This window comes from Rattus norvegicus, chromosome 4 (genome assembly GCF_036323735.1).
Source record: "Rattus norvegicus strain BN/NHsdMcwi chromosome 4, GRCr8, whole genome shotgun sequence".
In the NCBI taxonomy this organism is placed as follows: Eukaryota; Metazoa; Chordata; class Mammalia; order Rodentia; family Muridae; genus Rattus; species Rattus norvegicus.
This window is the reverse complement of record NC_086022.1, coordinates 16,085,109-16,111,325: the sequence shown is the minus strand read 5'-3', so window position 1 is coordinate 16,111,325 and position 26,217 is coordinate 16,085,109. Positions and strand designations below refer to the sequence as shown.

The window sequence follows — 26,217 nt, the reverse complement described above, 5'->3', positions numbered from 1 at the left end:
AAGAATTAAACTACTTCAAGATACAGCTATATCACTCTTTGATATATTCACGGCATTGGCATCCTACTACAGAAAAACTCGCTTATCTGTATTCAATGCTGTTCAATATATAATAGCTAAAACTTAGAAACAGTCTAGATGTCCATCAACTGATAAAGGAATAATGTTAATTCAGTTATTAATAAAAAATGAAATTATGAAATCCCTCAGGTCATGGGATGGGACAAGAAAGTAATCATCCTGGATAAAGTACACCTCAGACCACAAAAGATAAACATTGTATGCTTCCATGCATAAATGTTAACTTTTGAGCATTTGTTATATGTTCTACTCTCAGTAAAACCTCAGAGGTTATATACCTATTAAGGGACCAGTAGGGAGTATAGGATCTCCCAAAGAAGGGGAAATAGAGCCAAATGTTTTGGAGAGATACAGGGGAAACTAAACTAGGAAGATTAAGCAGGGAAGGGGATGGAAGAGAAGGGTGACAGAGGAAATATATGTGTGGCAGGGAGACTGAAAAAAAATGGAAGCCTAGTACTGTACAACTCTTGAAGCTTCCTCAAGTACATGCATATATGAAGGGAATCTAAATAAATGGAATTACCATAGGAGGGGAGAGAGACTACCCCAACCAGACACCCTGTGCCACCCAGGAACCTTCAGTGCCCAGAATGGGTGTTACATCTTGTGGAATCATTTTCAATAAGGAACACTCCACACATCATAGGACACTGTCAAGCCTCTCTGTTGCTCTTTGCTGTGCTACAATAATAGCACAGATGTTATGGGAATAACCAACCACTTTCTTTTTTGGACTTAAGGCCCAGGAGATGGAACTCAAACCTAACAATGCTAAAGTGACCAAGAAACTGAGACTAGATAGGACATGGGGGAAATCAACTACTCTTCTGCTAACAGAACATAATTACAGACTGCTCCTAATTACATATTGCTATGTCCATAGATCAGTGCCTAGCAACCCTCATCAAGGTAGCTTCTTCTCATGGTGGACTGGAAATAATACAAAGATACATAGTTGGACAATATGCCGAGTAAGAGACTTTGAAGTACTCAGCCCTAAATGGGATGTTTTCTTCAAACTCCTCCCTTCAAAACTTTGAGATCTATGGGAGAGAAGTGGCAGGAAGATTTTATGAACCAGAGGTAATTGATGACTCCGAGGAAGTAGTTCCTTCCAGACACAATGGAACTAATGTATTTATAAACTCACAGAATCTGTAGTTGCATATACAAGACCTGCACAGGTTCATATATGAGGTCTCAGCACTGAAATGGTAAAGAAAGCATAAGCTCCCTTTCCTAACCAAGAAGCTATCTGCAGTTGATTCTCACTGGCAAAGAGAAAATCAGTTTCTCTAACAGAGTGCAACTGTGTATATAAATTATAATCAATGGCAATAAATTATACCCCATGGTGAGGAGTAGTTGGACAATATAAAACAAACTTTGTTTTTTCTTCTTTGTGTAGGTGTGTGTGTGCACATGTATGCAAGTATGCGTGTGTGTGTGTGTGTGTGTGCTTGTATGTGTGCTTTTAGTTTCATTTTAACAATTTCATATGGGTCTTTTGTTTATGTATTCTGAATCTTGTTTTTGTGTGTATGTGGGGATTTTTGAAAGAATAGGAGACAGATACAAATGGAGGACATAAAGTTGGGTCAGTACACAGATGGGAAAGACTTGGAAGAATTGTGTAGGGACAAACACGATAAAAATATGTGCATTCAAATTTTAACAAAAACTTCAAAAATTTCTGGGGAGAACAAAAGACTGGAGGAGCATGAAGGTAATGAGGAGGAAGAAGAAGGTGGAGAAGAGGAACAAGAAAAACAAGAAGAAGAAGAAGGAGGAGGAGGAGGAGGAGGAGAAGGAGGAGGAGGAAGAGGAGGAGGAGGAGGAGGAGGAGAAGAGGAACAAGAAAAACAAGAAGAAGAAGAAGGAGGAGGAGGAGGAGGAGGAGAAGGAGGAGGAGGAAGAGGAGGAGGAGGAGGAGGAGGAGAAGGAGGAGGAGGAGGAGGAGGAGGAGGAGGAGGAGGAGGAGGAGGAAGAAGAAGAAGAAGAAGAAGAAGAAGAAGAAGAAGAAGAAGAAGAAGAAGAAGAAGAAGAAGAAGAAGAAGAAGAAGAAGAAGAAGAAAGAAAAGCTAGAACAGGCAGGGCAGGAGGAGGAGGAAGGGGAGGAGGATGAGTCTATTCTCAGGACTAACTAAACTCCCCAACGTAGAAAAGAAGTTTCATCCCAGTCCTGCCTCTTGTAAAGGAGTTTCACATCTTCCTCCAGCAACTTCAGGAACACATGTGTATGTGTATCTGTGTTGTATGTGGGTGTGTCCATGTGTAGAGGTATGATATTAATTTAAGATGTCTCCTATTGTCTCTCTGTGTTGTTTGAAACAATTTCTCTGAACAAAGCTAGATCGGCTTGCCAGTGAGTTCTGTGTCTTTCCTATCTCCATAGTCCACCTGTCTCAGCCCCAGTCACCAGCACCTCCTATTATATCTATTTTTTTTTCATTGTTAAGGGCCCAACTAAACTTATATTTCTGGGAGTAGAAAACATTATGTCCTACCAGTTTTCCATTCTCTTTGTTAAATATTTGTCATTCTGAAACATCTCAAGAAATCTCATCTGTTTGACATAGGTAAGGGGAATTCCTGGTATCTCTAAGTGTTGCGACACAATATTTCCTTTGGAGTCAATGAATTGATGTTAACTTACAGAATAAGATATACTACCAAAATCTGGTCTCATTGGTTGCTTAGACCAAACTATACAGCATGCTTGATGCTGCCTAAGTTCCTATTTTATCACTATTTTAAAAATATTTTGTGATAATTTTAATTCCAAAATTTAAAACTTGTTAAAGAAATCACAATATCATTTCATAAAACTCAAGAGTGGGCAAAGTGTTTGTTGCCTAAGTAGAGGAACTGAGTTCATATATGGAACACACGTATGAAATCAGGAATGGTGGTACCCCATCTGGAAATCCAGTGATAGTGGGTAGAGATGGAAACTTAACCTAAATGACAAACTTTAGGTTTAGTGAAAGAGCTTGTCTCTGAAAAATAAGGTATAAACCATTACTATACGTCCAAACTGATATTGCCTCAATGGAAATAAGTATAGTGTTTAAAAAATTTTAACAACTAGAAAAAATAAGTAAATCTACTTTATGATCTAGCTATATCTGATCCTAAGTATATACCAAAGAACTTCATTATTCTACTACAGACATACTTCCTCCTGCATAGTCATTGTTACCCTCTTCCCAATAACTAGAAAGTAGGAACAGTCTGGCTGTCTATCTACCAATGAGTGGATAACGAAATATGGTATGCTTACATAATAAATGCTATTTAACTCTTAATGAGTGGAACTAGAGAATTATGCTGAGTGAGGTAAGTTAGATACAGAAGGTCAAATGTTACCTGTTGTTTCTCATGTATGAATGTGAGCTGATAGGGATGTCTTTCACTCTTCAGATGTAGGCTGAACATGGAGTACCTATTGAAGGCCCTCTTTGGAGGCCTGTTTTTATATGCAATAGATTCCAGTTAAGACAGACACACATAGCTGATCAAAGTACAGAGTTAGTGACAATGGGTTACTCATGCCCAAATGAAGATGTACATAACATGTCCTCCCCTCAAGGTTTAGGAAACATTGTAAAAGGGTAGACAGAAAGATTACAAAAAAAATTCGATGGTAGGAGGAATGTCTTTATATCTTCTGGCCATGACAAGACTTAAACTCACAAATGCTCAGCAGCTACGTAAGACCCAGGCAATCTCAATCCAGTCAGCACCTCAGCATGAATGGTAGGAGACATCAGAAGGATGAACTTAGGAGCTGGGGGCAGTTGACGGATCTCTCAAAGTCAAAGAAAAAAATGTTGCCAATGACTTGGAAAAAGTAGAATACCTGGAGGAGGATTATTGGTACAGACATTCTGGAAAATAATTTCACACTTGTTTAAAAAGTTAAATATACAGATGTCTAGGAATTTTAGGGTATTTTTTTATTTCAACCTAAGAAAAGTAAAGTAAAAACATGTCCACAAAAAATGTAGGGTTTGTTAGAATATTAGAATAATGGATGAGTTATTACTTGGCAAAACAAATGAAACGGTAATATATACTCCATTATAAGTATATCTTTTTTTTTCCATGAGCTGGGGACCGAACCCAGGGCCTTGTGCTTCCTAGGCAAGCGCTCTACCACTGAGCTAAATCCCCAACCCCCTTAAATATATCTTAAAATCATTTTTCTAAGAGAAAGTCATCAACATTCATGCACACATACACACACACACACACACACACACACACACTTACTTCTGGGTTCCTTAAATAGTTATGGTTGCCTCAAGTAAGGAAGACTGAGGTTAGAGAGGGAGGAAAATGACTGTGGGGTTTCACTATGGACAATGAAAATAACCTGGTATTAGAGAGAATGGCTCCCCAAATTTATGAATATACTAAAACTCACTGAAATCTATATCTTAAAAGATACATTTTATATCAATTACATGTCAATCTTATAAGATATGTAATGGAGGTGAAGACATATTCACATTATCAAGGCAGTTGTAAATGTATGTAATTTTTTTTGTCATATAGGACATAGTTTCCCTCATAATAAGCAGAAGAATTTTGGTTGTAAAGTAGAGAAAAATCCTCTCAATGTTTTATTATTAAAATTATTATTCTTTACATAATCTAAAAGAATGGTTTTCCTGCTAGCTATCTGAACATTAAGTTTTGGAGGCCCTTTAGGGAAGTAGATGACACCATCAATCTAAAGACAATAGACAGGCCATATAAGGTCCAACAGAGCTCAAAGTTCTTCCAGAGCCTGAGAGCTAGAAAAATGCCATGTTAACAGAATACAAACATGCAGGGGAGTGAATGAGGAGTAAGAACCTTGCTGGATATTGAGTCTTTATCTCAAGACATATGAAACCCCACTTTGATGTCATACAAATTAAGAGTTCATAAGGGAATAGTGGGTACCCTAGGTTTACACTAGCTTTTCCAAATCTCAAAAGGCCTTGCTGGTTCTTTCTAACTTCTTAAACTACAGGGAAGCCACAGCTTCTCTTGACATTCATTCACATTGGTCAGAGCTTTGGTGGAAGAGTGAATAAGGAGTCGACCTTCGACAAGGTTCGGCCCCAGCAGAACAGTTTCATTTCCACCTGCGTTTACATTTACTATGTGCTGGGTATTCCTATAGTATGGATTTTACAACTTTTCATAAACATAAACAAAGCAATATATATATATATATATATATATATATATATATATATATATATATATAAACTCTTTTCAAGACTGCTTAGAGGACACTGGACTAGGGATATGGTGTGATGGCTAAATATTTGCCTATGCTGCTCAAGGCTCTGGGATGTATCCACAACAAAGGATGACAACACTAGCAGCTCACATATATATCAGATATTTAATGTTAGTTGGACCTAATTTTTGAATTCTCTCTTAGTTTCAGAAATTATAAACATAATTTACTGAACTACCAATTCATGGAATTCCTGTTCTTAAGTGATGTATAAGATAAAATGATGAACATTTTTTTAACCTTTGAGACTATTTTTAGTAACAAGTTACATTTTTCATATTTCTATTTCATGCATACACATACACACAAATATAGACACACACACACATGTATCAGGAAGTCAGCTTTACTCTGAAAATGTTTTTAAAGGTCACTGTCTTCTCATTCATGTTGAGAAGCTAATTCACTCTTTGTGCAGGTAATGACTGACTACAAATGTCACCAGTTCAAATGCAATAATCAGGACCATTCCTTCTAACATTAAGTTGAGAAATAACTACCAGTATGGATAAGGTTTTTAAAATTATGTTATGAATTTTTTAAAAGTCGATATGGTCTCGTGACCACGCTTTAACAATTATCTCTGGTTCAGAGGGAAGGTCTTGGGTGCACACATGATGAGAGCACTTAAAAAAAATGGAGCTTCATCTGTAAAGAAGTGTGCACGTGTGTGCATGTGTGCAATTAAGAGAATTGAACAAGTGAAGGGTGGAGAAAATGAATAAACAGAGGGATTAAATGGGGGGCACCATCAAGGTGTCACATTCAGAGAGTCTAGGGTTATATAGAAACAACTGACTCACGAGCACAGGGCGTTGGGAGCGTGAAAACATCAGTCACTGGATAAAGCCCCAACATCACTCCAGGTTTTAATAATGAAATTGTAGTTTAGTGGATAACGCGTGAGCTCTATTTCATTGTTCTGCGAAAGATTACTGAGAGATTTTTTTCAGGGTTATGCCCGTGCTTTGAATTTGAAAAGAACTAATCACTATAACTTAATGAGAAATGGAGTTTCCTGCTTTATGTAGGATGTTATACTGTAAACGAGTATGCCAGTAAAAAGAAAATATAGGCTACTTTGTCTTAAATTTATCATCATCCTTCTCCTACATACTCCCATCAAACCAATGAGATACAGGCAACTTTTTTTGTTGTTCGTTTGTTTTTTATTTTAACTCCCAAAGCCTTGCAGTGTGTGCAATTCCCAAGTCTCAAGGAGTTGTGCCTGCTACTTCCTGCCTCTAAGGTAGCCTAGGTTTACAGTTGACCCCTTTTGTTCAGAATCCCTAGGGCCTCTCTGAAGTCTTTGTTTCATTTCATGGCCTCTGGGCAAGACCTTGGCTCAACTCCTGCTGGCCCCACCCCTCTTTAGATGGCAATACCCTTAATCCAGAATAATTATTCATCAACCCAATGACTAAATGAGAAAAAAAAATTCCACTTGGGTTTGACTGTCAATTTGCCCCTGGGAATCTTCCAATCCCACTTAAGATATCTCAAGGGTTTATCTTCAACGTAGATTCCTCCAGTGTTTTGTTTTCCGTGTCCACTTTCTGCTTGTCTATCTTCTTCCCTTTTTATCTACCACAATACCTCTTGGGAATTTAAAAATGATTAAATTGGTGAAGTTGGTAGAGAGGAAGTCTCCACCAGTTCCTTCAAATTAGCAATTGATCTAAATCAAAGGATGCTTTTCAGGGGACGCCAGCTCCATTAAGTAATTGCAAGGCAAGAATCTAAGGACTAAGGACTGGATTTACCTATTTCAAAGAAGAGCGTTTAAGTTGACAGTTGACCTTTTCCAATTGCTTTACAGTCTAAATCTTAAAATGAGCTAAACATTTTGCTTAGTACGTGTGTGTGTGTGTGTGTGTGTGTGTGTGTGTGTGTGTGTGTGTGTGTAAGAGATGACCTTGCTATCCTCTGTTTCAAAAAAGGGACGAGTTATTGCTTTGACCGTGTGTGCCTATATGGTGACTTGAACCAACTCTTTTTGAGAAACGTAAGCACAGACAAGAGCAGAGCATTTCTTTCTGCGGGCTGGCATAGTAAGCATGAGGTTTATACAATTAGAGGAAATTCTTCCTTCTTCACCTCGCCTCTCAAGATCTCTGACCAGAGTGTCTTTTGTAGTTTGGTGCGAGTTTAGTTTGATTCTCTCCTTAACAAACAGGCAGTGGGAGGAGAAACCTCTGTGGCAGAGAGCCCCTCCCTTCAACTCCTCAGGCTTCTTTTGTAAAGCGAGTTAATTATATACGCTAAGCATATGTCTGGGAAAGTTTAGAAAAACGTCCTTTCAAAGTCTTAAACAAAACTATTAAGAACAGGATGGGGGGAGGACAAGAAAACAAGGAAAAAATTTACAATGCCTCCACATGAATAAAATGTGACTTTAGAAAAAACAATACACAGACAGTTTTAAAAATATGCAGTTTCATAGGAAAAGTTGTGTGCTCTGTCCAGTATTTCAAGGAACCAGGCATGAGTTAAATATGGCATAAGAAGAAGTTTCTCATCAAAAATAACATTTAAAACAGTAGTTTACTAGTATCTGGATGCTCTAGGTGGTTTAATGCCTTTAAGTAGCATGATTTAGATGATTAAAATGGGGTCTTTCCATGATCTTGTTTCATTGAAATCATGCCATCTTTGCCATTATTGGGACCAAAAAGGAAAATCATTGTACTTATTTGCTTATGTTTGTTTGGTAAAGGTACACAGATGCCATAGCAGGCTCTTGGAGGTCAGAAGACAAGTCTGAATTTAGGTAATTCCTTCCACCAAGTGGATTCTAGGGAGGAAACTCGGATCATCAGGCTCGGCAGAAAGCACCTGCGTCCGCTGTACCGTGCTCTTCCACGACTGTTATTATCCTAAGGCGAATTCAATCTATTTCCATTAAAGTAACATTATGGAAGTGCTATTGTTGAATCTTCCTTAGGCAATAATCATAGAAAAATAGCAAATTGACTGATAAATGTATGGTAAGCTCTAGAGAAGTATTTATCCATGGTGCATGTTTACCCGTGTAAAAAGCCTATGTCAAAGATTTAGTCAAGTGTCCTTGTCAAAGACAGCATTTCATACTGTGTCTGAGCTGTTCAGTGCTACAAATTTAAAGATGATAATTCCTACAGAATTGCCTGAAATGAGCAATATCAATCTCTTATTTCTTGATTTAATGTATATATGGTGTATGTATGTAGTATCTGTGTATATGCGTGTGTGCCGTATGAGTACATGTGTTATGTACACAGTTTCCCTATATGTGTTTATGTGTGCATGCCGTGGCCAAAGGTTGACGTTGCAGATCCTTCTCTATTGCTCTTCGTCTTGTTTTCTGTGACAGGGTCTCTCACTAAACTTGAAAGTCACTGAACTGCTGATCTGGCTGGTCAGCAAACCCCATGGCTTGCTACTTCTCTACCCTTTCCGAGGGCTGGGATTACAAATACATGCCACTGTGCCAAACTGTAACCAAGGATGCTGGGACTCTGGGCTCATATCTTCATGTACAAAGCACTTTACACCCTGAACCACATCCCCAGCCCAAGTTTATACTATTTTACTATGTATAAATACCGTAAAAGAAGACTATTTATTTTGATTTTTTTCTAATTAAACAACAAACTCGCAGAGAGATTAATGTTTAATATTAATTCTAGGCACCAAGCACATACACACACACACACTCAAAAACACACACATTCTCACACACACACACGCACACACGCACACTCACACACACACACACTCACACACACACACACACGAATATTCTTAAAAGAATTCTGTGCATTGTTATATAATTTTAGATATTTGTTTTTAAAGGAAAAAATAATCCAAAGAAATAAAACATTGGCCATGGAGGAATGACTGAGCCGTTAACTGCTACTCTTCCATATGTCTCTAGTTCGTCTCGCAGGACCCATATAAGTCTGCTCACAATTTTCTATAATTCCAGCTCCAAGGAAACTGATTCCCTCTTCTGACCCCTGTCACCATCTGTACACACAATGGCATTCACACACGGAGACATGCGTACACATACACATAAACACAAATCATATAAAGGAATCTTAAAATACATAAATAAAGTAGAAATACTAAACACATTTACAAGTTTGTTTTTTTTTTTACTCTTCCTTCAATGAGCAGTAGGTAGAAGGCCCTTGCTTCTGCAGTTCCTAATTCTGTTATACACATAACAGACCCATTTTAATGTACTAAGTTTCTCAAACAGCCAACTCTCTCCATTCTTTAGTCTATGGTTACTGGATCACCTGTTCATTTGGTGTGCTCTGTTGTCTCTCTACCCCATTAAAATCTACAGTTCATGAGAATAGCAGTGTCTCACACAGTGATATGTTGTCATCACCTGAAGCAGCAACACCCAGCACACCACCCTTAAACACCTCACACAAGTGGACACATATGTCCATGAGATGACTTGCGTGAATACTGCTCACTGAAATGCCTCATGGCATTCCCTTGTCCTGTAGCTGAGAGAACAAAAAGGCTCAGAGCTATATCCTATCCCTAAACTTCTTCTTGATTACTAATCAATTTCTTTTTTGTTTGTTTGTTCTTTAAGGTTTAAAAAAGAAACTTCAATGGTTCTTTGTGATCATAGTACCATGCACCGAATCCCTCTTACCTCCATTCCCTTGTACCTACCGTCTACCCTTGCAACCTCCCCCTACCCAATAGAGAAAAAGAAAACATTGTGGAGGCTGTAGTGTTTCATAGTGTGTCCCACAGTATTCTCTTTTCTCCACAGTTCTTTTCTTGCAAATGTTCATTTTCAATGACTTGTTGGTCTGCTGCAAGGCCTCTGGCTTCTGGTACTCTACCGGAACCTCACTGGGACTCCTCTTGGCTCGCCTTGAGTCATGGAGATCCTATAGTTTTGGATCTATAAAACCAATTCCCTCATGCACTCCAACAGTTCATTGATGGGTAGATGTTGTGGTGTGCCAATTCAAAGCCCTGGATCTGGGCCTGAGAGGTATCCAAGCTGGCCAGCCTGTCAGCTCACCAGCAACCTCCAAAAATGGGGTCAGTTCTACCCCGCTGTCCAGGTGAGGTGCAGGGCCTGCTCTCCTGAGCGCTGCAGTCAGGGAGGGACATGGTCAGTTCTTCCACTCTCTTAATCTCAGTGCCAGCTTTCCTGTTTGCCATTGATGGTGAGGGACAAAGGAGGGGAAGATGGTGTCTCTCCCTGGTCCAAGGCACTGTGCAGCAGACAAGGGGCAGGGCCAGCTCTCCTGTGTTCATATCCTAGGAGCTCACTCATTGGAAACCAAACATCCAAGTGACAGAGGTGAGGGTAGGAAATCTTTGTTTACAGAATTCAGCACTTTTGGATAAGCATTTTTCTCAAATTTCTGTAAAATTAAGTTTTAAAATGACATGTTATTCCCTATTAAAACATAACTTATAAAACAAGAAAGACATGTTGAATCCAATTATTAATTTTAATATTTTAAGTTATATAAAAATCCTTTCCCCCTTTAGAGAGTAATATTTACTTAAGCATCTTTAGCCATATAAAAACTCTTATTATTGATAACTTATTAAGGAAATACTCAAAAGTATAATAGTAATTTACTGGGTTACTTTGACTTTTATAGCCTTGGTACAAAACCTGGCACAACCAGTGATTTGGGTTACTTGTAAGTGACATCACTGGACCTCATGCAGTAGAAATTGTAAAAAAAAGAAAGAGGTCTTTTGTGGGCAAAGACAAAAAGTACTTAGGTTCCAGAAACACAGAGAGAGAGAGAGAGAGAGAGAGAGAGAGAGAGAGAAAGAGAGAGAGAGAGAGAGAGAGAGAGAGAGAGAGAGAGAATACGGAAAAAAGGAAGGAAAAAAGAAAAGAGAATACTCTCTGAACACATTGAACATGAGACATAGTGGATTAGCAGCCTGGTTTGTTCAGAGGGAGCTGGTCTACCCATCCATAGACATTCTGTGTGCTAATTGTAATAAATACACAAGAAACAAGGAATGCTAAAATAGCACATGTGTATTTCACCTTTCTAAAGAAGCAGAAAGTTTAAGTGACCACATATAACTATAACTCTACAGCATTGATCTTCAATCTCTTTTCTACATAATCATCTGTATTACTTTGGCTTACTACTGCTGAGATAAAGCAATTGGGGTGAGGGTATTGGCTTACATACCCTAAGTCACAGTTCATTGAAAGAAGCCAAGACTAGAACTCAAACAGGGCAGTAACCTGGAGATAGGAGCTGATGCAGAGGCCATGGAGGGGTGCTGCTTACTGGCTTGTTCCTCATAGCTTGCTCAGCCTGCTTTCTTATAGAGTCCAGGACCACCAGCCCAGAGTGTTTCTACCCACAATGGGCTGAGCTTTTGCCCATGATCACTGATTAAGAAAATGCCATTGTCTGCCTAAATCCTGATCTTCTGAGGCATTTTCTTTTCTTTTTTCTTTTTTTAATTTTTTATTGGATTTTTTTATTTACATTTCAAATGTTATCCCCTTTCTCCCACCCAACCACCCACCCATTCCCACCTTCCTGTCATGACTTTCCCCTACACTAGGGGTCCAGCCTTGGCAGGACCAAGGGCTTGCCCTCCTTTTGGTGCCCAACAAGGCCATCTTCTGCTACATATGCAGTTGGAGCCATGGGTCTGTCCATGTGTAGTCTTTGGGTAGTGGTTTAGTCCCTAGGAGCTCTGGTTGGTTAGTATTGTTGTTCTTATGAGGTTGCAAACCCCTTCGGCTCCTTCAATCCTTTCTCTAACTCCTCCAGTGGGGACCCCGTTCTCAGTTCAATGGTTGGCTGTGAGCATTCGCTGAGGCATTTTCTTAATTGAGGTTCCCTCCTTTCAGATGACTCTAGCTTAAATCAAGTTAACAAAAACTAGCCAGCATATCATCTATATCTTTTACTTGCTTCAAGCACTTTTCTTCTAAAATAATCATTTTAGTTTTCTGTAATTTTTAAGCACGTTTATTTTCTCATGTGTGTATGCATGTGTGTATATGTGTGTGCACATGTGTCTATGCACATGTGTCTATGCACATGTGTCTATGCACATGTATGTTTCTGTGTATGTGTATATACATGTCACAAGCCCACATGGAGGTCAAAGAACAATTTGTTTAAGGGACTGAATCTCTCTACCATGCTGCTTCTGGTTATTAAACTCAGGTGTCTGGCTTGGCAGCAAGCAAGTTACCCACCAAGCATTGCGCCAGCCTAAGTCTTGTAATAGATTTGCCATTTATCCCATGCTTTTATCCTTGTGAGATTCACAAATTTACAGCAATATTCATCACACAAAATGATGCATTATTATTACACAGTTCTATACATGCATGCCTTGTACATTTATCATGTCCCCATTAACTTCTTCTATCTCCTTTTCATCTCCCTCCGGTCTCCTTCCTGTTCTGTAATAGCCTTCCTTCTACATTTACAATTACACATTTATGTATCTCTTATACAGGGTGAATTAGCCTTTTTACAGTCAAATTAAAATGGAAAGAAAATAATTTATCTTTCAAAAGGATCATTTTCCCAAATATCCCTAGACTATCCAGTGGCACTGCTGGCCATCCACTGTTCCCAGTTTTTCAAGTTCAGTTTCACTGAGGTGCCCTATGACAACCAATGACAAAGGTGCAACAAAAACTCACAAACTTGTCCTGACTTACTCTCTCTGACCACATTCATAGACTTGTGAGAAAACCAGACCCAGTGTACCTGATAATAGTTATACTGACATATCAGGAGAAGTTTTAGTTTTGTCTTCTCTAATTTAAGAGTTTGTAGTATTTATATCATAGGCCACACAGCCTTAAAGGCTACTTAATTAATCAATTTATCTATAAATGAATTAGATTAATAGTTTTATCCCTAAACATCCTACTATACTTTTTGTAGATAGGTGCTCCTCTGATTGATAAGACTCGGGCTCTTGGTCAATGGTAGAGTGGATGCTTTGCATGAATGCACTCCTGAGTTCAATCTGGGGTAGGGGGTTAATGTATGGCATAATGAACACTGGAAGTAGATTCTTGGATCATATAGGAACAGTTTGAGATTTCCATGGAAGACATGTAATTTTGTCATTGGGTCCCTGAAATCCTTGTATGGAGTCTCTTTGACATTGTATCTATTGATCTCCTTTGACAGGATTCTGTAAGAACACAGAGGAGTGGAGAAGAGTATCCCATTGCTTTTATTGTAGCACACTCTTATTGGCTGTGGCAGTGGCTGAGGGAGCATTGCCGAGATCCAGCTTAGGTAAACTTTATAATATTTCAAGTCTCTAAACATATAGTCCAAATCAGTTTATTTATGTGAACACAGACCTACACACACACACACACACACACACACACACACACACACACACACACACCTCTGTATCTGTGTTTCTGACACAGGCACATACAGATGTTAAGCAATTAGTTTTATCCTCTCTCAACTGAAAAAAATTTGTAACTAGCAGAATGCAGATTTATTATAGTCTAAAAATAAATACATGATAAATATTTGATATAAATAGGTATATAGGGTGTATTTCTGAGTAAATGTTGGAAAAGTTATTATAGAAATTCATGCCCTAGAGACACAACACAACAAAGACAGAACTAAGTGCTGGAAATGGATTGTAAATTTGACTCTGAAGTCCTTAGCCAGAAAAAGCAAAGAGACAAATTCAACTACAAGAGTCACAATGCCCCAAAAATAAAAACAAGAGATATTTCCTAAATTCTTCAACACATGAGTAAGTTCTACCACAGAACCATATAGGAATGCTGTGTGCCATAGAAAAAATCATTTAATATGGCTGTACAAGAAATGCAACCAACAGCTTATAAAAACATAAAAGTCAATTATAAAATGTCAAAAGCAATGCAGTCAGGCATGCAGGTCCCTAGGAGCTTGATTTGATGAATGTTTTATCAACTTCTTTTTATAGTCCAAATGTATGTAAAAAAAAATGTCTTGAAAGAACAGCCCAGGGAATAACCACATCATCTTTAAACAAATATGTTTGTCACCTTAATTGCTTCATGTATTTATCTTTTCTGAAGCTGGCTTCAAGATCATGCTCTAAGTCTAGACATATGCTCTCCAGTATATGCTGAAAATGTTGTCTTGTGCGCTGAGGTTTACAGTAATGAAGTTCCCGAGAAGGAACAGTGGAAATAACCACCACAAAGCTGTAACATTTGAAGAAAGGCAAGCAGAACCCTAGAGTCTCATTCTCCAGGAACTACTTGACCCTGACCACAGGAAGACAATTTACATTTCTTGGCAGTCAGCTGAGAAGTCTTGACCACACAGACAACCCCAAATAAACATTTCCTTCCTTTCTCTCACTTCATGCAGAGGGAGATATTCTACAATATTGGGAAAACAGAGCTAAGACTAGTGATGACATTTGACCAAGATATGTCAAGGTTACATTGTGAAATTAATTACACTTAACTCTTCTCTACCCATGTAGGTAGATTACGTATAAACTTTTGCAGCTCGATCTGAGGCATTCCTTCTAAGAGGCCAATCAAACAGTATACCCTCTGAAATGAAAGCATTTAAAGTTAGTAGCCCCACCAAACCATCAGTGAACATATTATAAGGGGTCAAAGATAAAAAAGGGCAAGTTTTGTTTTGTTTTGTTTCATTTTATCTTAGAAACATATAATTTCCAGTAAAGCCTTTGTTCCTTGCCATCTGTCATTGTGGTGGCTTAAGTGAGAATGGTCCCCATGGGATGATATATTTCAACACTTAGCCCCCAGTTGGTGGAGCTGTTTGGGAAGGATTAAGAGGTGTGGCCTTGTTGGAGGAGGTGTGTCTCTGCTGGTAGTGTTTGAGTTTCCAAAAGCCCAGACTACTCCCATTTGTCTTATGTTTGGTTCTCATCATATAAATTCTTGGCTACTGCCCTAGGACAAATCCTGTCATGATGATCTTGGCCTCTAATGCTCTGAAACTGTAAGTCCAATCAACTCTCCTGTAGGTAGCTTCTCTCTTAATGTCTTATCACATCAATAGAGAAGTAGCTAAGATAGTGGTGTATATAGAATGGGAAAAGACATTTCCTAATTGCCCTTCCTGTTGAACAGCCAGTCACAAGTGTGAGTTCAGTCTCAGTAGCAGAGGTAATGGCAAGAAGGTAGACTCATGCAATGTCCAGATGGCACTAGACCCAACACAAGGCAAGGCTGTGTTTTAGAGGATGTTGTAGAGTCATCCAGAAGAAAATCTAGGCTCCAGTGTCAGCCTCTCACTTCTGCAGTTCTGCTCACCAAAGCTGCCCTTCAAGCCTTGTCCATCTACCATAGTTTCAACAGTCACATCTTGCTCAGAGGCAAAAGGATTTTTAAAATCCTGCCTTATAACATGATCATTATGGTCAGTCTTCCTTCCTGCTTGTTCGCCCTACACTAAAATAATCTCAGCCTGGCACATATGTAGATGAACAGCTCCTGGGAGCACAAAGACACTGACCATCCAATGACAAGTGAAAGCTTCCCTTGCAAGTCATTTAGCCAGAGACTTTAGAGATGTAGAGGAATAAGGACCAAGGAATTGGAAGAAGCTAGCTTTTGAACTGTTTTTCCAATTTATGAGGAAATAACTAATCATAAAACACTGAATAATGATGAAAAATGAAATGTCAAGTTTCAAAAGAGGAGAAATTACTGTGCCGTATCCCAAAGGGTGAGGACAGAAATGGCCCTGTAGGACTTGCCACACACAGATAGCATATGCATCCATTCACCCTCACACACATACCCAAAACGTTTCTCAGAACAGGTATCTCAGCTTTTAATAAAGTCAAATTTTAACTTTTTATCATGCATTACGGTTTGGTTCCATAAAGATTTACTTGCCCTGTATTTATGCTGATTTTCTTCATATATTTTCCTTACAAACATTTGGCAGATTTACTTTTATAACTATGATTCATTTAGATTCTTCCATGCAATTCAAGGCTTCATTTAAGTCCTCCTGTCCCATTTGTGGATGTGCATATCTAATTGTTTTAACAACATTTACTGAGAAGATTAGCTTCCCCTTTATTTATCAAAAAATTCAATCGCTTATATTTGTATGAATTTATTTCCATAATTTCTGTTAGTTTCTGTTGACCTGCGTATCTCTCCCTTAAGCTAAATTCTGCACTGTCATCCTTACTCTGCTTAATGAGTCTTACACTTGTGTCGAGTGAAGTTTCTAAGTTTTTGAATTTGAACAGAACTGTTCATCTCATCTGGTTGTACTGGTATTCACCTTTAATCTCATTATTCAAGAGGAAAAGGGATAAAGACCTCTGTGAATTTGGGGCCAGCCTCCTCTACAAAGTGAGACCCTACAAACTTTAGAATCAACTGGTGAATATTGATGAAAGTCCATCCACAGATTTTAATTGAAATTGTATGACATAATGTATAATGTGCAGAGACTGCACACTGTGCTGGTTCTTCTGACCCATGGTCATCTCTGGCCATTTATTTCTTCATACTTTACTTTCTTCATTAACACTTAGTTGCTTTTATATTTAACACATGTTTTATTAGACACATGCTTAGGCACTCTGGAGCACTAATAATTATTTTCAAAAATAATGATTTTGTATTATTTTTGCTAGTATTTTTTGTTTTGATAGTTATATTAGTTTTCTATGCCACAAGTCTTGTTTGGACTTCCTTACACTGAAAATACAAAGAGAGATTGCTTCCCCACCCTACCCCCCCATCCCCAACTCCCTTCTTTCTTTCTTTCTTTCTTAAATTGGATATTTTATTTATTTACATTTCAAATGTTGTCCCCTTTCCTGGTTTCCTCTCTACAAGCCCCCTACCTATTCCCCCTTACCCTGCTTCTATGAAAGTGCTCCCCCACCCACCACCCACTCCCACATCACCGCCCTACACTGGGGCATCAAGCCTTCACAGGACCAAGGGCCTCCCCTACCACTGATGCCAGATAAGGCCCCTTCAGCTCCTTCAGTCTTCCCCCTAACTCCTCCATTGGGGTCCCTGTGATCAGTCCCAATGGTTGGCTTCAAGCATCTTCATTGTATTAGTAAGGCTCTGGCAGAGCCTCTCAGGAGACAGCCATATCAGGCTCCTATCAGCAAGCACTTCTTGGCATCAGCAATAGTGACTGGGTTTGGTGTCTGCATGTGGGATGGATCCCCAGGTGGGGCAGCCACATCCTTTCATTGGAAAATGAAACATCTTACTTAGGTGAAGAGAAGGAGGCAGAAAGCTGTTTTTAATCTCGGTTATAATGAACATGAATTAATGTGCTTTATAAAGAAAGGGAAATTATACTTTGAACTCCAAAAAGTAAATTGTGCCCAGGAAAATGTGCTTGAGTTGCAAGATGCTGGATAAAATTCAAAACTCATTTCATTACATATTTTAATATTCTTACCAATCACATAATTTAAGAGTTTATGAATAATGCATGATAAAGTTTGTATTACATCCTGATTTTATGAACATCACCGAGGTCTTCAATTTGTTTTATAATTAAAATATTGAAGATGGTTTTTGTGTATTTTGTGACGCCAAGATGCAAAAATCCACTCATTTAAAAACAATTTTAGGAACAAAAGAAATACATTGCTTTGATATTTCAAAATAAAAAAAATACTTCATTATCAGAAAAGCTTGAGAGACTAAACGAATTTCTGATTTTTACTTGAAAAAGTATCTGACTGTATAGTACTCATTAATTTTTACAATAATTAGACTTTAAGTTCTCTGAAATTAATGGTCCCCAGCCTATCAAAGTCAGAACTAAAATTTAATTGTGAGTCACTTTATTTTTCAGAATGATAAAGAAAACAGGGGTCCAGATTTTCCATTTTAATACCACTTTGATATTTTTAGTGTTATATGTAATTTGGAAAGGCAAGATTTATATATTTAGTAAGATTTGTGTTTGTGTGCACTTGCATGCGTAAGAACACTTAAAGGAAATGGGGCAATAAATTTGAGAGAGAGAGAAAGGACATACATAAGAGGATTTCAGAGAGGAAAGAAAATGGGGAAAATGAGGTAGTTCTATTTTAATTTAAAAATATGTAATAAAATATAATTTTCTCATTATCAATTGCACTTACTCAGCTCTTTCAATGATCAATAAATATTAGTTCACAACCATCCTAAAAAGCAACACCTGGAGCATGGAGGCTGATATTAACTTTATTTGTTTTGATAAAATTTAAAATTTTGCAAGTAAATTTCTGTAACTGTAATTTTCTATCTTGCCATATATTATTGATGGTAGATGTTTTGGCCTGATGTTTCACCTTAAGTATAACATGATCGATAATATATTTTCCCTTCCCAAATGACTTCTAACTTAACTTTCAGAAATACCACAATTGAAAGGAACTTGAGTCACCAACACATGACTCCTTATGTGAAAAAAATTGTCCCAGGAAACCTTTGGTTTGGGGAAAACAATGTACCAATTCCATTAACTAGATATACTTCTTGAAATGTATTACTTTTTATGTCAACTTAAGAAGTTTTTACAAAAATTTCAGCTCTTTTCATGTTTCTTGGGAAAATGTGGATGAGTTGGTGTAATTTAATTTTTCGGCAATATATAGGAGCCAAGAGATTTGAAGTAAAGAGAACGCCAAAGCTCTCATATGGGAAATTTGAGATATTTGGAGGAACATTAGGAAGTAGAATTTTGAAGTTGCTTTATTGGTGGTTTTTGTAGTTCCTTTATCTAAATCTCAGGCAACTGCTTTACTTTTTAGACTGGAAAATATGTAAGACATTGTGCCAACCAATCTGCTTGATTAAATCAGATACCCCCAAAGCCAATCTCACAAGATTCCTGTGGAAATTGCTGTCACTCCACTCACATGCTATTTTCCTTTGCTTCTTCAAAAACTAACAATAATAATACCACATTTTTAGAGCCTTTAGGGGACTCAGCAAATAGCATCCATTTTCTGTGGCTGCAATCTAAAGCAAATGCATTAAGAAGAAAATGCTAAGGCAAATGGGAACCAAAATCCCACCATCATTGCTTACAAATCTCACGTTGAAAGGCATGGTCCACACTTAGGGGTCTTAAAGACCGAGAACTGTCTTTCTTGTCAGGGACAGGTACCCACTTTCAGAGAGCCTTTTCAGAGTGTCAATCTAATTAAATCATCATTGGCGAGGAGCAGTGTTAATCTAATAGTGGATGGTGTGGAGGGTTCTTCCTAAAGAAAGTAAGCTTAGGGTTAGGGATCAAGCTGTGCATCCATCATTATATCCTCTAAGTTTAAAGACTAGATCATTGATGTAGATCACCTATCAAATACTAACATATCTGCCCATTGTGATCCCTTTCTTCATGACATCGGTGTGAACTATGAATCACCAAAGAGCACATGCCTGGCTGGACTCAGTAGCATAGCAACTTCCATTGATAAACTTGAAATTCATGATCCTAACATTCTGCTCGCTCCCACCCCCACCACTGTTCTCACACCAAGTGGATCAGTGTCTTCTGTTGGAGTGATGTTTTGTACACTCTGTGAAGACATGTGTCTGTCCTTCCTTGCCTGCCTAAGGGACCTTCTGACTGGTTAAAATAAAAGGCCTACAGATAAATATTAAAAGGCAGAATAGTAAGATGAGACATCCAGCAGAGAGTAAATTGGAGGAAGAATCAGAGGTCAGAGATTTGACACCTTGACTTGGAGGAAAGCGGAGATGTGAAACTGAGGAGAGGGAACCAGCCACATGACGGACCATAGAATCATACAAGAGGGTTTACAGGTTAGGAGCTAGCTGGAGAGCAAGCCTAAGCCAAGGCCAAAAACATTGTAAAGAAATATAAGCCTCCTTGTCATTATTGGGGATGTGGGATAGGCATAGTAAGGCTCAGAGTTACAGTTTTCACTATTGATATTAAACTGTACTGTTTACGATTAAGAAATATTACACCTTGAGCATGAGATTATATTGTACCATACTTAATCAACTGTAGCTATTGGTGTGCTCCAGAGAGAAGTTCCTTAGTCTGAAAAACATACCAGCCTTTAGTTGATTAAAGTTAAGGTTGTACAGTCTCTAACTAAGACTCTTCCCCCATCCCTGGGTAGGTAGCCTCCATAGTACTAGGGCTATTATGCTGGGGCGAGAACACTGTGCTCTTACACCTTCAACACCAGCAATAAAATACTGTGTTGTTCACCCTAACTGTTTAAGTCTCCTTTGTTTATCACACAAACGTTTTATTTCCATGTAAAGTAGATCCCCCATCATATTCTTATGCTTTCTACTGTTTTTCTGAATTTTCATACTCTCATCTGCCCTCTGACATTTATTATAAATGTCATTATGTTTTGCTATTTTATTTTATCTTATTTTATTTTGGCATTGGAAATGGAAGAGACTCATATAGCCCAGTCGCATAAGCCCCTACGCCACAGACCCAGTTTAAGTTGTTCCTTGCCTGGGTTTCTTTTCTGATTCTTATGATAATGTGCTCGATAATATGCTCTGAGACTGTCTAAGCTCCCAGGGGAGAAAGAGACCATTTAAGCTCACATTTCCAGGTTACTGTCCATCACAATAAGGGAGTCACAACAGCAGGGGCTTGAGATCACAACCAGAATGAGACAGGACCAGGGACAAAGAGCAGTAACTTCATGCATGCCAGTACTCTCAGTGCAGTGTCTCCGGCCTAGGGAATGATGCCTCCTGAAGTGCCAGATCTTCCAACCACAATTAACACAATCCAAACAATCTCCAGAGGCATGCCTGGAAGCCTGATTTAGACAACCTTGTCCGGACAATCCTTAATTCAGGTTCTATGTTCAGGTGGCTGTAGATTGTGTCAACTTGATAATTTGCAACAACCATCTCAGCCCTCTGGGAAATATTCATCAATGCTCCAGTTCGCTGCCTACTAGAATTTCTGTTTGTAGAAAAACTCTACGGACCTGTGTTTTCTGTTGGTTGGTTGGTTGATTGGTTGGTCAACTGATTGATTAAATTTTGTTATTTTATTTTATTTTGACATATTAGCAATATGTAGCCCAGACTAACCTTGGAATGATACTTCTCAGACTGCCCACGAATCTGATCTTATTGCTTCAGGTTTCTAACTCTGGAACTTAAGAGATGAGCCTCATATGATAAACACTAATTTAAATGCAAATTCAGTGTACATCTATCGCTTAAGCTATTTTTCTATTCCCTCAACTATTATTCATAGCTCTCTTTGTAGATCAAGGGACTTCAGTTCTGGGACAGTAAGCCCCCAAGTTCCTAAGCTGTAAACGACAAGTGTCATGAGTTAGTTTTCAGTCAGCTAGAACTCAGATGCACCCTTGATTCTTGTGTAATCTGTAGCCTCAGCTTTTGTTAAGACCAAAACTAATCATCCAATGAGATAATGTATCCAGAAGGTTTAGCCTGATTGTGAAGTACTGTTTTTAGTAATGCTGGCTACTCTCTAGCTTTCTAATGAGTGCTCAGTTAATGCCTTAATGGAAAAAAGGAGGACAGGATAAGGGGTGGTTTCACCACCAAGGATCTTATTTATTTGTATTTATTTTATATGTACAAGCACTTACTTCTTTGAGAACCATGTGTATGTAGGAGCCCATGGAGACTAGAGGAGAGCATACATCTACCTGGAACTGGAGTTACAGGTGTTCGTGAGCTACTATGTGAGTACTAGGACCTGAACCCATGTCCTCTACAAGGGCAACGAATGCTCTGAACCACTGAGCCAGCATCAAGGATTTTCATTCTTTCATGCCCTCACAGAGTAGCCATGTAGCTCTCAAAGTAGGATATGAAGATTCCTAAGACAAATCTCTTTTCATAATAGTATGAAATGTATTTTATTTTTACCACTGTCATTCTCCCATCAGTATATAAGGGAGTGTTCCAAGGGCTTTGTGGCACTGACACTGCATCAAATCAAAAGGACAGATTAGAGAACACAAGTCTTCCATTATCATAGATAATTAAATGTATGAATAATTCCATTATTTTTGAATATTATACCATATTCTTACCTTTTATGAAACATATAATTTGCATGATCACAATTGGCTAATAATCATCATTTTAGTGAATTGATTTATAATTTTAAAATGTGGAATTTCGGTATCCAAAACTATGAGCCCTATAGCACATAAGCCAAAGTCTTTAGTGCCTTGAAATGTAAGGAAATGGTGAGGGTAAACTATTTTAGGATCATTGATGTAACTGACTCCCTGGGTTTTGTTAGTACCAGGGGATAGGCAAACACTGATACAGAATACTATGAGTTGAACTACACTGGAAGACAGTTAGATTTGTGTCCCTGACATATCCCAAAATTTGTTGTGTTTTGCTTAATGATCCATCATTCTCACATTTCCTAAATTTACCTTCTAAGAAAGAACCATAGTGAATTTAATGAAGTGTTATGTATACAGAATAAGTACAACTCATAGAATCATAAGATTCACACTGGCAACAATTAAGAGATTCTCTGGAATAATGCTATGACCCTACCCAGGATTCCACTGAGCCTTTGATTATGACGATGATGATGACGGCAATGATGATGCAAAGGCTTTTTGGAAATTTATATACCTAAGTAATTAAATGCACTTTGAGGTATGTTAGATATGTTAGATATGTTAGGTATGTTAATATGTTAGATAATTCATGCATTACATTTTTCCCATGTAGAAACTGAAATGCAATAAACTTAAACTTTTAACTAATAGCACATTTATTAAAATCTGTCTAACCTGCTTTGGAGCCCCTACCTCTCTATGACAGGAATCAAAGTCTTCACCCAGCCTGGCCGTCTAGGGTGTCATACCGCTACCCCAGGTTAACTCTGTTGACAATGTTCTTAATGGCTATTCTAAATATTAGCAATCAGGTTCAGCTTCTTAAGACCCAAATACATGCTATACACTTTATTTCAGGCATAAATCTACAAAACATTGATCTCATAAGTTATGATCTATAGAACAAATCATCTCTCCGTTTGTGTTAATATTTTGCATTAAGTGACTAACTGCCCACTGTGTTATGCAAGATTAGGTTAAAACAGTAATATATAATGCTTTGCAATTTATTTTCTTCATAGATTTGGACCTGCCTCACAGGAAATTTCTAGGGCTGATGTCATCTTAGAGTTTTACTGGCTCCAAAGGATTCACTTCCAATTAACGCTGCTAGGTCTCCCAAAGATTGCCTTAGCTTTCTAGAGTTACTAAAGGGTCTCCTCTATCTGGCACAGTAAATGACCCAAGGTAAAAGCTGCTTTATTATATTTTATGACTCAGTTTTAGAAGTCATATCCTCTTATCTCGGCATTTTTCCCATGGGCTATAAAGATCAGACCTCTATTCAATGTGCACATGTGTAAGTCTGGACATGAAAAGGATCACTGAGCTCATGTTGGAGGTGGCTAGTACAGTGTACTTTGGTACTCAGAAAATGTCAGTTCTGGCTGAAGTTCAAGGAACAATCAATTCTCGCTTTTTAACTTGATCTTTTTCTTACTTCAGATACTTTTCTTCCTCTTCTCCATTCATGTCTTCCTCCTACTCCCCAACCCAACATCTTTTTTAAAATTAATTCTATTTTCAGGATCCAACTATTTTTACTATTGAAATATATATATTATAAATTCTTTGAGAATCCCATGCATGCCTACAATATATTTTGATCATATTCAGCCTCCTAACCTCCCTTAACTTCTTCCAGATCCACCTCCCACCTTCCACCCCCTCCCATCCTCAAGCCTTCTCTTTTCTTAACCCTTACTATGCTGCTCCTGAATCCAGGAATGCAGAGCCAACCACAGAAGCATGCTGCTCTCTAGGTGACACCATTAAAGAAAACAAAACCTCCCTATCTCAAGGTATCAATAACTTCTCAGCAGGAGGCATGGCCTGGTGAGCCCCTCTCCTCCTTGCCTAACTGTTGACCAGCATAATCTTATGTCAGCATTTTGGAGGCAGCCATAGCTGCTATGAGCTCACTAGTAGAGCAACCCTGATAGGGTTTACCCGCCTATTGCTCCTGTAGGCCAATGACTGCCTTCACCATCTTTCCTCCGTCTATTCCATAATGGTTCCCGAGCCTTGGGATAAGGGATTTCATTTGCTTAGCCTATGTCTCACCATCAAAGTGTCCATAGAACATTTGTTTGTCTTGCTTTTGTTTGTTTTAATTGAGATTTGTTGAGGAATTATAAGAAATGAAGCCATAGAGAAAAAAAGCTTGGATTTAGAAACACATGAGCCTAGACTTTGAGTTGTTCAGGTTAATTTTCTATAAAATGGGATCATTTTTACTCACACACTTGGGGCAGACTCAAATGAGTCATTCTCGTATGAAAACTGTTGAAGAAATGTTCTTCCTATATACTGTGTAATGGTTTGTATATGACTGGCCAAGGGATTGGCACTATTTGGAGGTGTGGTCTTGTTGGAGTGGGTGTGTCACAGTGGGCATGGGCTTTAAGACCCTCATCCTAGCTGCCTAGAAGCCAGTATTCTGCTAGCAACCTCCAGATGAAGATGTAGAGCTCTCAGCTTCTTCTGTCTGGATGCTACCATGCTCCCACCTTGATGATAATGGACTGACCTTTGAACCTGTGAGCCAGCCCCAATTAAATGTTGTCCTTTATAAGGCTTGCTTTGGTCATGGTGTCTGTTCACAGCAGTAAAAGCCTAACTAAAACATCCTGCTACTCAAAATTAAATTATTTTTGTGTAGTTCCCACCAAAAGCGAAACTAATTAGATTAAGTTCATTTGCAGAAAGTTTACTCCCTTCTGCCTAGACGTTTATTTTTGTTTGTTTTAATGTTAATTTAAATATAATTTCGAACTTTTCTCTCACCTTTCCTCCCTCCAGTCTATTATGTTCCCACCCCTCCCTCTCAAATCCATTGCCTTTTTCTCCCTGAATATTATTGTTATATATATATATATATTATATATGAATAAATGTGTAAACACAACCTACTCGTTCAGTATCGTGCTGCTTGAATATGTACGTTTTGAACGCTGAGCACTTGGTATCAGATAGCCAGTTAGGGAGTTCGTCCCCGAGAGAGGCCAGTTCCCCCATCTCAGCAGTCATCAGTTGCCGGTAGCTCTGAGATTTCTTTCCAGGGCCAGCGAATCTATTGATGCTGTCATTGTTCTAGTGTTTTATAGGCAGTTATATTGAGGCGTCATAGAGGTAGTTTCCTTCGTTTCTAGGAGACACAATCTTACAGGTTTCTTACTCCTCTGGAGTTACGTTGTAGATGTATTCACTGGGTCTGGGCACCCAACAATTGCTTTATCTCCATAGTCTGACAAGTTGTAGTTTTGCGTAATAATGTCCGTCTGATTCAAAGAGAAGTTTATTTGATGAGATATACTTGTGGGTATAAGGATTGAGTTAAGAGTGATATTATGCTACACTCACAGATCAGAGAGGCTTCCTCTGCTAGCAGATGGGAGTGGGCGCAGGGTGCAGAGCCGATGCTGGCTGTGGAACCAGACATTATGCTGAGAGAGAAGATCAATCACAAGTCTCCGTACAGTCCCTTCCTTGGAGATCAGGGAACCCTGTGTAGAATGCGTTGGTGGTCTATAGGAGCCAGAAGGGCTGGAAGATATCGGAAGAACGTGGCCTACTGGATCAACTAAGCCAGGATCATGGACTCACAGAGACTGAGGCTGCATGGGTCTGTACCGGGCCCTCTACATATATGTTATGGTTGTCACCCTGATGCTTTTCTGGGACTCCTAACAGTGAAAGTGGGTGTATCTCTGACTCTTTGC

General features: G+C 38.6%; 1 protein-coding gene and 1 long non-coding RNA gene across 23 annotated transcripts in view; one reads left to right on the top strand and one right to left on the bottom strand.

Moving 5' to 3' along the window:
- Positions 1-26,217, top strand: part of Magi2 (membrane associated guanylate kinase, WW and PDZ domain containing 2) — a 1,483,910-nt gene that overhangs the window by 651,102 nt on the left and 806,591 nt on the right. The window lies entirely within an intron of this gene.
- On the bottom strand, positions 9,502-25,991 carry LOC134486553 (uncharacterized). The gene is made up of 2 exons (XR_010065751.1): positions 25,409-25,991; positions 9,502-10,773 (listed from the first exon to the last, which is right to left on the bottom strand). It is a non-coding gene; the product is annotated as an uncharacterized LOC134486553 (long non-coding RNA).